Source organism: Eutrema salsugineum, unplaced genomic scaffold (assembly GCF_000478725.1).
Source record: "Eutrema salsugineum unplaced genomic scaffold, Eutsalg1_0 scaffold_9, whole genome shotgun sequence".
Taxonomy (NCBI): domain Eukaryota; kingdom Viridiplantae; phylum Streptophyta; class Magnoliopsida; order Brassicales; family Brassicaceae; genus Eutrema; species Eutrema salsugineum.
This window is the reverse complement of record NW_006256342.1, coordinates 8,048,904-8,055,170: the sequence shown is the minus strand read 5'-3', so window position 1 is coordinate 8,055,170 and position 6,267 is coordinate 8,048,904. Positions and strand designations below refer to the sequence as shown.

Below are 6,267 nucleotides of genomic sequence, written 5' to 3'. Positions count from 1 at the left end.
CTTGAAATAAAATCGGTGTAAATCAATGAGAAAGAAGGCGTTGGGGTTCAGGGAAGTTTTCTCAGGGGTACGAACGATTCAAAACATTGCTAGAGAGTAAAATTGATAAGATCTTAGCTTAAACTTTTCGAACTGGAGTCACGGACGTATGAATACGCCACTGTCGTGATCATAGACAACTATCTCTCTCAACCCTGACCAGTAGGTTTCCACTCTGGCCCTGGAAGAGAAGAGATGCATTATGTTTATCGTCCTAATTCACAAATCGCCCATAGGTAGGACACCAGATGAACACTTTCGTGTCACCAAGCATCTGGATCAGATTGTAGTTCATGACGCTACTCTCATGCAGTAAAAACGAATTCAGAAGAAAAAGTTCTAAGATTCGGCTCAAAAGCTCATGGAATCCTCATCGAACATATAAATCCCCATCAAAAATCCCTTAATCCCAACAATAAAACTACTCAGACATAATGAACGAAATCAAAAACATAGTATTAATAAGTAGAATAGAAATCGAAATTGATAAAGAAAGAACAAGGGTTCAAGAGAACAAATCTCTCTCTCCCTAAAACCTAAAGCAAAAACAATAAAAATATGAAGTAATGATGGATGATATTCGGTTACATGATATTTAGGGTTCCTAAGACATGTATTTATAGTGCTCAAGACCTCTTTGGACGTCACTTAGGGTTTCTCCAAATATGGGCTTCAGAAATGGGCTTTTTGGGCTCGGAGGTTGATGGCCGCGGTCGGGACAAGTGTGACCGCGGGGAACAAGTGTTTGGCCGCGGTCGGGATGCTCCTGACCATGGGGAATGAGTGTTTGGCCGCGGGTGGAAGTGCTTGCCGGCTGGTTTACGGGACATCTTGCTCTTCGCGTATCTTTTGATTGAACCGTTGGATTCCCAAGCTGTAAAGTGCACTAAAAAGCTGATACTTCCATCTTTAAGGTCTCCAAATTTGAGCTGGATCAGACGGTGAGAAGGCCTTCAATCAGGGGTGAACTTCTGACGGTTTGACTTTGAGCTGAAATCTGGTTTTCTATCCATTTTGTTAAGCTTTTCCCTAAGTTACCTGAAAAGAGTCTTGGAACTACGAATACTAGAAAAACGTAGTAAAATTACTTAAACGCAATTAAAAACATAGAAAAAGTATTTCAAAACGATCCATAAAAATGGTCAAAATACGGTGTTATCAGAGGCTCGGCTCCGTCAGCACCAAAAGTGATCCCAAAGATGGCTAAGAAACAGGCGGATTTTCGGCCTCCGCCTCCTCTTCTTCCTTAAAGATACTGGCCTCGAACAGTCAAGGGTTGGAGAATCCCGGGACAGTTCACAGACTTCAGGACCTCCACCACCGTATGGATCCTGATATTATATTTCTATCTGATACAAAAAAACCCCATTGACTTCGTGATGAAGAAAGTTGAATCATTCGCTTATGATCATCATCTACTTGTAACCCCCCATGGTCATGGGGGAGGAGGTCTGCTGCTGCTGTGGAAAAAGGAAATTCAATTAGAAATCATGGAGTCATGCCATAACTACATCGATACCCTAGTGATCTACGAGACTAAAAAGTTATACTCTACCTTTGTCTATGGTAATCCGGTTAAAGCTGATTGTAAAAAATTCTGGAATCATTTGATAGCCCTGGCATAAATTAGGGATTCCCCATGGTTCTTATCTGGAGATTTTAATGACATATTAGACAATAGTGAAAAGGAAGGAGGCAATACCAGATCTGAAGGTTCCTTTAATGACTTCAAAAGCTTCTTTGCGGAATAAGATCTATTTGATTTAAACCATTCTGGATGTCCTTTATCTTGGAGAGGAGTTAAGAATGAATGTAATGTCCAATGTCGCCTGGATCGAGCAGTCTCCAATAGTGCCTGTGCAGACTTATTTCCCTCAGGTCGATGTAAGCATCTAAAATACAAAGCTTCTAATCACCAGCCGATTGTAAACGGGTTTGACCCTCAAAGAAAACGAAGGAAAGGATTATTCTGATATGACAGATGGTTAAAGGAAAATGAAGAAATCAAAAAGCTTGTGGCAGACACTTGGAAGGAAAATAAGCATCTCCTCATGAAAGGAAAATTTGATAAATGCAGATTTGCTATTGTTCAATAGAATAAAATGCAGCAAATGAACAGCAGAGCTCGATTCGAATAATATCAAGAGGAACTGGAAGTTATAATGGCAAACACGGCTAGTGCTACGGAGGAAATTTAGTTTAAAAAAAACAACTTACCAGTGCATACAAAGATGAAGAGGCCTTCTGGAAGCAGCGTAGCAGACAGTTGTGGCTCAAATTGGGGGACAGAAATATAGACTTCTTTCATGCCTCTGCAACAAAACGGTTTGCTATCAACAAATTCCCTGTGATAGAGTCGGAGGACGGATCCCCAGTTTTTGAAAAAAATCAAATTGTTAAGATTATCTCTTCCTACTTTAAGAAGCTGTTCACCTCTCAAGAGACTAACATGCATAAAACTGAAGAGATAATCGCTAATGCACTCGTACTGGTCATTTCTGAGGAAGATAACCTCCTCCTCAGCCAAGAACCTTCTGATGCTAAGATTAAGGATGCCCTCTTCTCCATCCATCCAGATAAAGCCCCTGGCCCCAATGGTTTTTCAACGTGTTTTTTTCATTCCAACTGGGAGGTCATTGGCACAGATTTGGTGGGAGAGTTAAAAGCTTTCTTCAAATCTGGAATCATGCCAAAAACGATAAATGAGACTCACATCAGACTCATCCCGAAAGTAAATGAACCTACAAAAGTTGCTGACTACACACCTATTGCCCTTTGTAATGTCTATTACAAGGTAATATTCAAACTCTTATGTAGAAGACTCCAACCATTGATGAACAAGATTATTTCTGAGAATCAATATGCCTTTGTCCCTAAGCGTGCAATATCAGATGTCTTGATCACACATGAAGTTCTACATTTCCTAAAAATCTCTCAAGCTTCGAAACATTTTTCTATGGCAATCAAAACAGACATGAGTAAGGCTTACAATAGACTTGAGTGGAGTTTCATCCAAAGAGTTCTACTAAGAATGAGATTTCACAGGAAATGGGTGCAATGGATAATGTAGTGTGTTTCTACAGACTCCCTTTCTATGCTAATCAACGGTTCAGCAAAAGGGTCTCTCATACCTTCTAGAGGGATCCGAAAGGGTGATCCCCTGTCTCTTTACCTGTTCATACTGTGTGGAGAAGGGCTCTCGGGACTTTGTAATCAGGCCCAGAAGAGGAAAAAATTCAAAGGTGTTAAAGTAGCTCGGGGATGTCCCTGCATTAACCATCTGCTCTTTGCAGATGATACGATTTTCTTCTTTAGAGCTGACACAAATTCCTGCAACGAGTTAATGAGAATCTTATCAGATTATGGCGCAGCATCAGGGCAACTTATAAACTCTCAATCATCATCAGTAACCTTCTCTCGGAAGGCTCCTCAATCAGTTAAGGAATCAATAATGAACATTCTTAAAATCCAAAATGAGGGAGGAGTTGGCAAGTACCTTTGACTCCCAGAACATTTTGGAAGGAAATAAAAAAACTTATTCACCTCGATAGTGGATAAGATCAAGCATCGAGCTGCAAACTGATCGTCAAAGCTTCTCTCGGGTGCAGGGAAGCTAATCATGTTGTGGAGTGTACTTGCTACTATGCCATCATATGCTATGATCTGTTTCAAGCTTCTCCAGCCACTTTGTAAACATATTCAATCATCGTTGACACGATTTTGGTGGTACTCCTCCCCTGATCACCATAAAACTAGTTGGATCTCTTGGGACAGAATGGCAAAGCTGAAAAGCAAGGAGTATTAGGATTCAAAGATATAAACCTGTTCAACGATGCACTCCTTGCAAAGCTGAGCTGGAGACTGATTCGATTCCCAAACTGCCTTCTTTGCATGATTCTCAAAGGCAAATACTTCATGGACTATTCTATCCTGAGGACTTAAGCCCCTTCCATGGCTTCACATGGTTGGGATAAGCATCTTACAGGGAGAGATCTGCTTGCCTCACAATTAGGATGGGCATTGGGTAACGGTGCATCTATCAGCTTTTGGGTTCGTCAGAAAGTGCTCCGTCCAATAGGTCCACCCCCTCAATCTGCAAAAATCTGCTGGTTAGTGATCTCATAAATCACGAATCAGGCGAATGGAATACCACCTTGATTGATCAGATCCTCCCTTGTCATTATTTGGTGCTGAGGATAAGTTGATATGGTTTAAAAACTTGGATGATGAATATTCACTAAATCTGGTTACCTCTCTGCTGCTTTCTCCAAATATGAAGCTCTCCTTCCAGGTGTGGAAACTGAGTGGAATAAGCTGGTTTAGAATGTTAAAGCTGCACCTAAGGTGAAACTCTTCCTTTGGAAAGCCCTCCAAGGAGCGCTTCCTGTCGGGAAAAATTTGAGAGTGAGGAACATCGTACCTTCGGCTAAATGTATTAGGTGTGAAGAGAATGAATCTACTCACCATCTCTTGTTTGGCCGCGCCTTTGCTCAAGAGGTCTGGAGATCTGCTCCATTCGCAGCTGAATTCGACTCATCACAGATAACTGATGTGAGGAATGGGATAGCTAACTCATGCAATTTTCTCACCCTCCTACCTACGAGAGTCAAAGCAGGCCGCCTCTTCTCCTGGATATGTTGGGCTCTTTGGATTTTCAGGAATCAAAGAACCTTCAATAACCGAAACCTCTCCACTTTGGAAACTGTCCTAAGAGCTCTCTAGGATGCTCTGGAATGGAATACAGCCAACGAAATCGACGCAACCCTTCAAGTCAAAGCTCCGATAATCCAGCAACAGCTTTCTTTCAGAGGTGATGTCTCCCTGATCTGCTCAACTGACGCGGCGTGGCGTGTGGACTCACAGATGGCAGGTTTGGGATGGGTCTTTGATCGATCTTCAACTATCATTTCCAAGCATGCAAGATCGGCTTCAGATGTTGGGTCAGTTCTTGTGGCAGAAGCTCTGGATCTCTATGCAGCGATCGTCCATGCAGCTGCTCTTCAAATTGATGCAGTTATCTTCCGATCGGACTCGCAAACCTTGATCGCTGCTATCTCTTCGGGGATATCGCCGATTTCAATTCACGGCATTATTGCTGACATTAATATATGTTCTACTATGTTTAAGAGTATTAAGTTTAAATTTATCCCGAGGAAGGATAATGTTATTGCTGACTTTCTAGCCAAACAAACTCTTAGTGGCTTTGGTTTGTATCCTGAATCCGATTAGGAGTTCTTTAATTAATGAAGATTTGATCACAAAAATTAAAAAAAAAAAACAAATGCGAAGAAAATGGTTCAACAGAGGAAAAAGAGCAAAAATATCCAAATAACCATAAATCATTTGCTCTGTCTTATAAGACTAATGATTCTTTTAAACATAAGAAATTCGTCACTCTACTAAAGATTAGTAAAAGATTAATTTAAAAGGAATCAACAACGAAAAATAGCAAAGGACTCCGATTGAATGAAAACAAAATCTGAGAAACTTGGAATTTATTATCCATTAAAACGAAAAAAGAAACCCAATCTAAGTCGGAACACATCCAATATGAATCGAAATATTTACAACAAAACTGAAAAAAACCCTATCTCTCAGAGATAAAAATGAGAGAAGAACGAGAGTTTTTTATAAGCCCTGATTTATTACGACAATAAACTTGACTGTGTTATAAATAATTAATATTTTATATCTTCAATTCTACTATTTTTTATCTTTTGGAATATTACAAATTTGAAGCATCTATTTGGATGATATTATAGCATATAACTTTAATTTTACCTGCTTACAATGATCCACGATGTTTTGTCTGCACCATGTCATGATAGACTAAGTTTGCATAGAAAATATGACACAGTAAAAGAAAAACTGCTCACATGTAAATTTTGTTTTATTTTGTGTTATATATAATTAATTATGTAATACCTTCAATTCTACTATTTTTTATCATCTAATACTATTTTATTACAAATTATGAAAAAAATATTGGAACAATTTTTATAGCAGACAATTCTATCTACTTACAAAAAAAACCATAATGTTCTGTCTGCACCATATTCATAATAGAACCCTAACTTTTGCCATAGACCACGACGAATAACTCTTATTACACTGTGCTAGAAACCTCCTAAACTTGAATTCTTTAATTTGACATTCTCCAATAATCAAATTTCATATCTCATGGTATAGAAGTATTAATGAATTATTAGTCGACCACTATACCGATGA

The 6,267-nt window shown here is 39.3% G+C and overlaps 1 long non-coding RNA gene across 10 annotated transcripts; it reads right to left on the bottom strand.

Moving 5' to 3' along the window:
- Window positions 1–513: 513 nt before the first annotated feature.
- Window positions 514–5,131, bottom strand: LOC112084071. 10 transcript variants are annotated; one of them, XR_002898019.1, is made up of 10 exons: window positions 4,504–5,131; window positions 4,291–4,423; window positions 3,862–4,132; window positions 3,583–3,776; window positions 3,171–3,369; window positions 2,473–2,717; window positions 2,257–2,351; window positions 1,742–1,931; window positions 1,595–1,636; window positions 514–1,499 (listed from the first exon to the last, which is right to left on the bottom strand). It is a non-coding gene; the product is annotated as an uncharacterized LOC112084071 (long non-coding RNA). The 10 variants fall into 10 exon arrangements; XR_002898018.1 differs by having other exon boundaries at window positions 514–1,496; XR_002898021.1 differs by having other exon boundaries at window positions 514–1,493.
- Window positions 5,132–6,267: the final 1,136 nt, after the last annotated feature.